This window comes from Monopterus albus, unplaced genomic scaffold (genome assembly GCF_001952655.1).
Source record: "Monopterus albus unplaced genomic scaffold, M_albus_1.0 scaffold39.1, whole genome shotgun sequence".
Classification (NCBI taxonomy): Eukaryota; Metazoa; Chordata; class Actinopteri; order Synbranchiformes; family Synbranchidae; genus Monopterus; species Monopterus albus.
The window spans coordinates 127188-138852 of NW_018127919.1; positions in this window are offsets into that span (position 1 = coordinate 127188).

Consider the following 11665-nt stretch of genomic DNA (forward strand, 5'->3'; position numbering starts at 1 on the left):
GAAAATAAGCCCCACCAGTGAGCAGGCCACACAGCCCTGCCAAACTGCCTGAAAAAAAAGCCCCCTCTGTTTTATTTATAGTGCGCTGTATCCATGGCAACCAGAGAGGTCAGGCAAGCTGGGCCTGCGCTTCACCCTGCTCTGGGGATTAGGATTTCACAGAGGTTCTCAGATGTGAGGAAGGTGGGCTAAAGCGGCTCACTGCTCGCCAACGCAGCCCTCCTGTCTTTTGGTGAAGCCTGGGCCTTTCGAGGGAGAGCAGCAGAGAGTCATGGGAATACTGTGGGAACAGTGGTTTGTGGTGATGGGGTTGGGAGGAAGGAGACTAGCATGAAGGGGAAACACACACATATTAGCAGTTGCATTCAGGGGCTCTTTTGATGAGGTGCTTTCTGTCACATGAAGGCTTATTGGAGCTTGTTCTTTTTTTACTGGTTTGTTTCTTATAGTAGAATTATAAAAGGTCATGCAAGGTCATGGGAGATGTTCTCTTTTGATAAGATACATTAAACTTTTCTTCAATTAATATTTCTTGTATAAAAATACAAGAGAATGATTAGGGAAAAAAACTGATACTTGAAATTAACAAAAGAGTATTGGGGGGTGTTTCATCGCAAGAAAGACTCTTTCCAAAACAGCTAAGCCAGCTGGAATAAAGTACTGGGATGAGAGAAGCAGAGAGAGGTAGCATGAGAGTGAAGGAGTTAGAGAAGAGATGAAAAAAGCTGATTGCCCTCCAGGAAATGCATGGTGTGACTACAGCAGAGACCTCCAGATTCCTCCTGGGGCAGAGGACGTGCGTTGCTAGGAGATGGTTGTTGGGCTGGTGTTGCCATGCGTGGATGCTGTTGCCTGCCATGCTCCGATGTGCAGGAGGACAAGGATTCAATACTCTTTCAGGGAGTATGTGTGAGGTGACAATTTAAGCGCCATGGAGAAAAATCCAGCAGCATCATCAGAGATTAGTAATGGCTTCCCCTGTCTCTAAGGGGCAACCTCAGCACCTGGGTCACAGGGCCAGCAGAGCAGTTGTCCCTCTGGACCTATGACCAATCCAACATTTGTGGTTGCCTGGAATAAATGTTACAGGCACATGATCCATGTCACTTCCTCAGAGGTGATCATTTTGTCCTCCTTAGAACTGAGTATGGTTCATGAGGGGGATGGATAGTGCAAAGGAAACAAGGCATTCGAATGGCTTGGAAATGTACTACTGGCTAGGGGCTTTGTTGTTAAAAAGTGGAATACTGAGGCTTGGCAGAGGAAAAGATAGCCTGGTTTGTATCAGTAGCACTGGTTTATATGATGCTCAGTTTAGATTGGAGTAAAACATACCCAAGTACGGTAAGTTAGACAACTTCTGAAGCTTATATATTGTGAAATGCCCGTCAGTACCAAGCATACACTTCCAGCAACTCAACATAGAGACAAAGCAGTAGTATCAACACTAGGTTCAAAGGTCAGGGATCAATGATCGCACTTATTTAGGTTGCAGAAAAATGTTCCCACATACATGTACACACAGATTAAGAGAGGGGGCTGTTCATTCAATAAAATAACCAGTGAGATGAGCAAAACCCCTTTAATAAATAACCAACTATTTGGAGATGAATTGCTATTACTCTTAAATTGTGTATAAACCTTACTTTTATTGTTTATTTATCAGTTCTGTACTCTGAGCTGTTTGATCAAAGAAAATACACTCCTGTAAAGCAATTACATTACATTTTATGGCCCATCACATTTCTATTATTGAAATAAAAATGAGTCGTGAATCTTTTATTTTTTCCTCAACCATCTCAGAGTGTGTAGGTTTGCAACTGATATCTGCATTTCTTTTAATTTGGCTTTGCTTTTTTCCTGCATTTCATTGCATTCAAATCACATGATGACAACACACACTTCACAGTATAACAGCCTGAAAACTGGGAGGGCATTTATGACATGAGGACTCTGTAACTGGGGAACTAACACCAGAGTAGGATATCTGAATACCTTTGAAACAGAAAGATAACACTATTATACTTGTGTTTGGGCCTTATCAGTGATGTCAGTCTTTATATAAAGTGATGTTTAGTAGCAACATATTTACTACACTACTCAGTATGTTCACCTTATCTCTACAGCATGAGACATCCTGGTAGTACATCCCAAACACTGCACCATACTGCGACAGTGCAGATATACTATAGTGTCTTTGTGAGCAATAAGATGATGATGTACTCCAGTGATGTTTACACTTATCAGGTTCACAGGAGCTCAGTTACATTGCACATTGCTGCAAATAGGTTTTTCAGGTGAGTTAGAGTGAGTAGTGAGATGAGTCCTTCAACCCAAGCAACCAAGTTCAAGCCCTTCCACTGACTCACAGCCCACTTGCTCAAGGCTGCAGTTCTGCAGCTGGTCCTAATAGACTGCATGTAGAAGAGAATTTTACCTTCTTTATAGCCATTTCTTTTTCTAAGATGGTGAAATAGATACATGTACAGCAAACAGCTACTGTAATTGTTTGTACAAAAGCTTACTACATGAAGTTAAAAGTAATACTCAGACATATATTCCAGCTTTGCCGCGTTCAAAGGTTCATTACTTTAACCAAATAACAGACTGCACTCTCATGCACAAAACCTGAGATGTCTGTTTGAAGACTTCCACAGTTAGCATGAACACTAGTAGCCACCCTGGCTGAACTGATGAAAAACTTAAATTTCAGCAACAAAAATACAACAAAAACAGTGTTGCGGTGTGGGTCAAAGAAATAGCAACATAAAATACACAAGTAACGAGAATTGACAAGAGAAGAGTTCACAGATATTCTTAAAAACTCAAGGAGGAGCAAGGAGCTTAGGGAAACTTTGTGGAGACAAAGAGCAAAGGCACAGTAATATCCAGTTTGCACTTTCTTCTTTTGAGTGTTTCTACCCTGCTATATCTCAAGAGGTGGAAATATTTAGTGACAAGACAGACCAAAGACATTTCTATGTGTGAGTGCTCACAAGTAAAAGGGGATGAAGCAGTGGTTTTGAGTCTGAGGGGTAATGGAAATCCAGTGACTGAAATGACTGAAATACACAGTCTTCTGTGCAACAAGCCTTTTTTGAAAGTGGAGCTAATATCTTTTCTTACTAAATGCACATATCTCCATGTTAGAAATCTGATACTGCTGACAGCTCTGGCCCAGTTCTTCAGCAGTCCAAATTCACTGATTCAATGACCAACCAAAACTAATTCTGTTTATTTTTGTTTGATGTTTATTTAAATATTTTTTTCTAATTAGTTTCATACTTTTTTGGGGTACTAATATTGTCAAAGTAGTAAATGGAGGTTTACAGGGGATGAATGTTGGAATATATGTTGGAATTTTAGCATTGTTTGGCATAATTGTAATGCTGTTCATAATTAATTTGATTACACGATGTTTACAAATTTACAATTACATTTTCATATTCATTTCATATTTTGCACTAGAATTTCCAGTCCACTTTTGTATGTTGTGCAGTTGTTCATATAATATGGAGTGGAACAAATATGCTTTGATATGATTTAATGTGCTTGTTCACACAGCCTGTGTGTGGCAAATTTATTTACTGATTTAATAATATAGGAAAATGCACTGGTTTGTCTTCCCCACAATATTTTGTTGCTTTTCTCACTTGGGTAATTTTTTCCATTCAGAATAAGACATCTTGTGGCTGCATGACTGTAGAGTGAAATAACCCCTTTTCTCTTTTGAACACACTGCTCTGTGTTTTTCCTTCTCTCCAACTTTCTCATTGGTATTGTCCAAATGTTCTGTTGATGTCTCTCTCTCTCTCTCTCTCTCTCTCTCTGTTTTGCTCATTTTCCTTTTTCCTTTCCCAGCACAAGGCGACTGGGGACTTGTGTTGGTCTGTGGAGGCAGGCTGTAGCCAGCACTGTGAAGAGGCTCAACTTGGTTCTGCTCTGGTTCTGGTGCTGGCTAGCCAGCAGGCCCCCGCGGCTCAGGCCCAACTCCAGGACGGGCAGTAGTGGAACAGACAAAGGACTTCATTCTCCATAGGGGAGGTGGTGGGGGGGGGATGATGGTAGGATGAAGGGTTATGGGATGAGGAAAGCAAGAGAGGGAGGGGGGCTGGCGAGCCCGGCACAAGAGGTCTTATCCTCACGGCTCAAACACATGCCACCAGCTGCTGCCCCCTTCCTGTGCTTTCATTAAAAAGCCTCCCTGTGCTCTGCTGAGTAATCCACGTGCTTTACTGAAAAAGTGTGAGGTAAATACAGTATGTCTATCCATTTCTCTGCCTCTGCCATCTCTTTGCCTTCATTGTTCCCTCTTTCTTTCTTCCTATGATGTGCTCTGCTGGGCAGTAGAGAGAAGTTCATTCTCTGCATGGCTGTATGTGTGTGTGTGCACCTGTATGTGCGCCCATAGAGTCTGTCAGACTCTCAGTGTTTCCAGCACTCAGCCCAAAGCCAAGGCAAGCATTGCCAGAGGGAGTGCCTGCAATGTAGGGCGCCCAGCAAGCTGGACACAGGCAGAATATCAACGCCACACGGCAGACACTCCTCCCAGCAGCCCACCTGCTGACTTACGTGATCCAAATGTGAGGAGGAGGGTTGTTTGGGTGGAAAGAAGGTAGTGGGGGAGGATAGGCTGCAGGAAATTGCCAGGTAGTTTCCAGACCCACTTCCCTACGTCGCGCCCAATTAATCAGGACTACATCTGTGTTGGATGGACCTCTACCCCAAGGGGAGGAGGTGGAGCAGAGACGTTTGTGTTTTTGTCTGTATATGCACACACGTTTTGTGTTTCTGTGCATATGAGAATGAGTGTGTGTGTGCGTGCGCGTGTGCGTGCGCATGCTACCTGGGAGACTATATGGGAGAGAGTGTGTGTTTAGTGAATACTTGCCACCAAAGACAGGAGGAGGATGTTGATGCTGGGCTTATTCCAGTCTTACAGGCAAAACATGGACAACCTTCTCTGGTCCCCTCTCTGCTTCCTTGTCCATATTATTCTCCTGGTTTCAGTATCAGCTCACCCACCCCCCTCTCCCCCAGCGCATGCACACACACACATACATCCCTCTTTTCTTCGCTGGGCCTCACTGAGAAAAGGATCATTTTTCAGCACCTGTGTAGCTCAGTGCCTGTATGTTTACTTTCAGAAGCTTCTGGTACACCTGCACCTGAGCTACCCCTCCTTCTTTTATCTGTGCTCTCCTGTTTGGCTGTTATGTCTCCAGACTCTTTCCAGGTCTATTCATATAAATAACAAATGAAATGGAATCATGTGAGGGCAGTCAGTGTGTAACTTTCCACAGAGAAAACAGAAGCATCTGCTGGTTTTGGTTATTCTTGTTAGAGTCCAGTTGGATGCACTCAGACCATTTTCATATTAAATCTTTATTTAGTCAGTCATTTGTGTCAGTTTGGCTATAGGCAGGTATAAGCACATCTTGTTGTCAGTGAGGACTAAACACTGCACCAAGTAATTCTGTGCTCTAAATCAGTTGATTAAATATAGATTTGAAATTTAAGAAAATCATCTGAGTTTACACAATAAAACTCCTATAGATAACAATAAAAGTCCTATCGTGTTTTGGTGTCTATTAATGCAAGTGTGTGTGTAGTTAACCATCCTGTGTGGAGGCCTGGCATAGCGCGGTGCAGCGCAGAGTGGAGAGGAGAGACAGCTGCCCTGACAGATGCCGAGAGGCAGGACCCAACTGGGAAGCAGAGGGAGGGAGCTGGCACTGTCTCACCCCAGCGGAAACACCATAGGCTGCAGAGGAAGTGGGCAGGGGGACAAACCAGGAGCTCAGCGCATTCATGGTGAGTGTGTATCTGATCTGCTATGAGAGGACCTTGGCAGCTGGTCGTGTATGTATTTACATCTGATGCGTACACAAGGAGCAGTATATACAGTGTACAGTACTGGATAAGTCCAACAAATCAGGTAGGCCACACCCTCCGCGTTATGCCCATATTGGTTCAATCTACTCTGATAATAGAAAAACAGTGGGAAACACTTTTGCTTGCATTTTTATAATGTTTTCATATTTGACCTACAAATGCTACAGTTTAACTTGTTGTCTGTCTTTCAGCAAAATGGAAAAGTAATTCAGTTTTTACAATACCTTTGGTTCCTGAAATCATCCGCTATCCAAAAAAGTACCTGGTTTATGTTGTATTATATTAGTACCTTAAAACCTTAGATTGTCTGAGAAAAGTACACTTCTTTACTTCTCTCACATTCAGGTACACACATTCCAGTACACTAACATACACATTCCCAGCCACAGTCCACCACAGTCTTAACTGCTACCAGAATTTCCTGCTGGTCAAAGTGGTAAACCTGCCAGTATAGTACAGAGGCAGAATTTGGTAGTGTTTAGTAGATGTACTCTTCCACTGTCTTCCTTCTAGTTCTGTTTGTTACCTCCTGTGACTGTAATGTGTTGTGTTCTGTGATCCCCTGAGGAAACACATTACTGATGCTACCATTGTTTAATCAGTTCCAGACATTTGTGCCATTTTTCCAAATAATGCCTCTAATAATCTAATAATCTGTCTCAGAGAACCACTTTTAAATTGATGGTTTTAGGGTGAGAAAGAGGAATTTTGTCTTCTGCTCAGTAACGCCAGCAGTGGTACTGCATGTTCTGAAACTAAAGTAGTAACCGACATATGAGCCAAGCGCTTGATAGGTCCATCTGTGTATTTATCCATATTTTAGCCAAAATATGACTGTTTGAAAATATTGAGGTTACAGTTGGACAGTGGAGAGTGAATGCTACAGGAGTGCTTTAAGATGTTTTTGTGATCATTTTGACACTTTTTACCCCTGTGATATCAACTGACAGCATGAATTCAAGCTGAATGCATCACTGTGCCCTGCAAAAGGAAGGAAAAAGAAAACTTTATAAGCTTACAATGTTATTAAAAAAGTATAAATACTCGTCAAGAACATACTATAATGCTACACAGAAAAATATAAGAATACTATAACAACTCTTGCAAAGCGCTCAATAAAATGTAGATTACACTTTGTTTTGAATTAATGTATATGTATTTTGAAAGTGTACTGAAATATAATACTGTGCATTTGTTCTAATTAGACATGCAAGTCTTTTTATAAATGTATTTGATGAATTATTGACAATCAAACTAAAAGTCTACTTTGTGCATGAGTAGACAATGTACATATTATTTTAAAATAAAATTGTTTCACAATATTTTAGTAGTTTTGCATCACACATGTGATTTTGTCACGAATTTCTATTCAAATTGAAATGTCAGGTCTAAAATATTACACATTAATTTTATAATATATATTTAAATCTCAGAGCCATTTTCAGGTGTGGGACATCCAAAAGGGGCAATTTCCACTTGATAATTTGCTTCACATTTTTAAATAAAAGGTGTTTCTTTTGCAGATGTTGCTTTCAAGTGTTCCAGTCCAATCTGCAATATGAGTGAATTATAAATTAATTGATGAAAGAAATGAATTAAATATAGACATAACCCAATAACACAGAAACAATACAGTACAGTAACTACAGTGGATAATGAAAAATGATAGAGACTGCACATATAGATCCATGGAAGATACACAGCTGATCTGGTAAATTATACATTTTTGCATAGTGCCGTATTATAGCATGTCACAGTGATAAGGCCAAGTACACTAGGGGTGTCGGTGCTGTTCTTCATGATGTTAAAAAAAGGATAAAGTAGATTTTAATGAGTTTCTGGCTAGATAGCAGCAGGTGGCTCCTCTGGTCTGAACCGCAGAGACACAGTTTGTAGGCAGCTGTTTGCTTAGTGTCACCGACTAAAGACCCCAAGAACTTTAAACTGTGCACAAAGCATTGATTTGGAATTTTATCCTTCATATTTGATTAAATAAATTCTCAAGATTCACAAGAAGATTGAAACACCAAAAAAAATTTATAAAATTATAACGGTAAATAGGTTTATTTTGTATAGGATATGACAGAAAATGTACTGATTTAAAAAAAAATACAAACCAGAGTTAACACTAGGGTGTACCAGTGACGTGGTTCTGTGTGACAGCAAGGAGCATGACAGTAACGGGGGGGTTGGAGACAGCAGCAACACAGTTGTCTATTTATACAGCCACACACACACACACACACACACACCTTTAAGTCCACACAAAATCATGCTAACCAACTTTGACTGTCTTTGAGAACGTGTGAAATTTTTTGTAACTCTTTTGGCCGACTCTAATCATCATATTTAATTGCTCTGCAATGACATAAATTTCCCCATGTTCCCATGGTGTCCAGTTCTCCACTGTCGCTCCAGTACCCACTCAGGATATCACCATATCCATTTTGCTAGTGCTGTGACACAGTAAATGATGAGAAGCGCTGAAGTGTTATGAAGTACCTGAGCAACTGGCTAGCACCCAAGTCTGAAGTTTTCTCATGCGTAAAAGTTGACATGGCATTAGTGCTACCGCTGGCAAAATCACACAGCGTGGTGCAGTTGGACTGGGAACAGGTAAGGGGCTGAAACCTCTTCCTCACTGAGGAGACAACTCAGTTGGTAGCAGTTTTTAAAAAAAGGAAATAGAAGGATTGGTCTGATTTTTACTTAATCAAAATGCAGGGTTATGACATTTTAGGTCAGATCAAATTAGGGAACTGAACATCTGCATCCTACTAGTAGTGTGTCACCACTTACACCTGTCATTCATCACTGGTTCTAAGGTCGTTATCTTGAACTGCTGACGTCACACACAGTATCATTAAGGGATGAGCTGAGAAATTATGACGTGTAAAACAGGAAGCAAACGTCAGCTAACAATCAGAATATGCATTGCACACCAAGAAACCCAGCAGCAGTTCAACATCACACAAATGTTTTTATTCTCATTTGAATTGGAAACAAAAGAAGACACTGACACAGAAATGTCATACATCCTGCTGCGAGCATCGAGGTAGCCATTGTAACTTAATGGCGCACATTGTAATGTAAAGTTGTCCATTGTGATAAAAAGGTGAATACTAATATGTATGGCCATTTTTATGTGCATTAGTATCAGATTCTTGATAAGAACAAGTGCATTTATTTACTAATTTTTGTTCTTCAGACAAAATGAGTGTGAGCAAAAGAACAGTACAAACATAACTAATGCTAATCTCTTCTATAATTATTATTATTATTAGTAGTAGTAGTAGTGATGGACAGGAAGCCTGTTTATTCACTTCAGGGCAGTGATGGGTTGAAGCCAATGACTGAAACATGACATTTGCTCAAAATTCTTCACTAAATTCACTTGCCATTTAAATGGTAGCACGACAAATGTCTACCTACCATATGAGGCAAAACAGAGCCTATGAAAAGAGTTTGCATCATTAAGAGAGAGTTACATATACTCTTCTTGTATATGCATATGTTTATCATTCATGGAAAAACAAGGATCTAGGCTACATAGTGTAGCTTTATTCTATGTTTATTATATTAATGGGTACAACTTTGGACAGTATCCACATCACTGGCTTCTGAATTTAGGTTTGTCCAAAGACAGAAAGTTAATCCTGATCTAATTTAAGAGTTTGAATTGCCTTAACTTCACTGATTTTACATATTAGTCTGCTTACTGCCAGTCTGTGGGATAGTATAGCATAACTGTGTGTAAAAAAAAAAAGTTGGATAAAGTTCTTTTAGGCTCCAGTAAGAAAGAGATGAGCTTACCAGACCTTTGTAGCCCACTCCTCGCCCATGTTTGTGGCTATAGACACAAGGCAAAATTAGCCACTGCTAGTATAACACACCTGAATCTTCAGCTAATGGCTGAGTTGCATGGTGGGTAATGTAGTTTTTGGTTTTGACATAAAAGAAGAATGCAGTAACGCTGTTTCTGCTGCATTTGTTTTGATAATTCTTAAAGCTCAGTAATGTTGTAGAACAATAATGCTAAATCACTGGAGTACTTTAAAAACAGATTTATACTGTGTCACATTATGAAGACATGGTTACATGGTCATATTTAGGGACATAGTAAAGACCATCACGTGCTCCTGCAGTCCAAGTGATGAATCTTTAGGACAATCTCAGTTGTTTATATACTCCAGAACAGTCTTTTCATATCCCGGCCTTTTGCTGGATATGTCTGTTTACGTATGCGCACAGATACCCGAGGCTTGTGTGAGAGGACACACTGCAGCAAAAGCACTGTGGGGACATTCACATACAGTACACATCTCTTCCCTCCGCTCCTGGGGGAGGATCCATTCCCTGCCAAACGCACACCATCGCCTGAGGGGCAGAGTGACCGTTCAAGCAGTGCCTGCATCAACACACACTCACTCACTCACACACACACACACACACACACACACACACATACACACAAACACACTGAGGTACGTCCATGTTATGCTGTTGCAACATTCGAGCCAATTGATTAGAGAATACTGGATGCCAAATGGACTGACCACCTATTAACGATTATTAGCTACCAAGCAGCGTGAAGGAAATCTTTCTCATTGCCCTGCTGTTTACATCTTTGTTTTACTTTCACTTTGCAGCTGTACTCCCTCTTTCCTGTGGTTCCTTCTTCTTTCTGTAGCTGTATTCGTCCTCCTTTCTCTGCCTCATGTCATCCTCACTGGCTTCTTCCCTCTGGTCTCCCACACTTTGCAAGCCTTGTGCTTGACACCTTCTCCAGCCCTTTGACATGCTCCACTTCATGTTACAAGCGTCACATGTCACCTCACTGGGTTGTGTGTGTGCATTTTCTGACGGAGATGAGTGTGAAGAAAGGAGAATAGAAAATGAACAAGGAGGGAGAGTTTACGCATTTAGCCAGAGTTTGTTAATAATTAATGTGTCACAGGTTTGCAAAATTGGCTTGCACTCCCTCTGCTCAATCCTCCCTTCATCCTCTCTCCCTCTGGCTTTCCTTTCTCTCATTCACTGTCTTTTCTCTCCACCTCCCTTGTGGCGTGGGCTACCTCGCCCTCTCGATCTCAATCTTTTCCCAAACACAATGCTCATTCTGGTGTTGTGCTTTCAGGAGAGAAGAAATGCTAATATACTTGTAGCGAAACAGGAAACAAGCATCCAGCCAAGATACCCATCATGACTCCATCTACCTGACCAACAGTGTGGGCAGTCCTGATGACAGTGTGCTGCCATAACAACAGGGTGATGTCAAGCTCACAGTGAACACTGTCAAAATAAATTTAGGTTCTATCACTGGCTCAAATATTTGTGCCATAGACCCTGCTGATGAACTGCTTGTAGCCTTCCAGTCAAATTTGCACATGAAATAAACCACAAAAAATTTTTAAAGCCTACCAACATAACTAAATGAAAGAAATCACGGCCATGCCTCTGCCTTTCTCTCTGCTTTCACTGCAGTGCCCATCACTATGCCAGCCGTCTAATGCTTCAGGGTGCTGGACTGCGCAGACAGCAGGTGACACGGATTTCAATAAAAGGGATTATAGATTCGGGGACTGCAGAGAGGAGAAACAACACATTCATGTATGCATTTGCGGGGAAAACATATCTGGAAATATGCACTATGCACATCCAAATTAGAGTGGTGTTAGATTACATATATATATACACACATAATTTTTTATTTTGTTGTAATTAAAGTGGTTTAAATGGTAAAAGTATCTACTGTATACATATATATGTA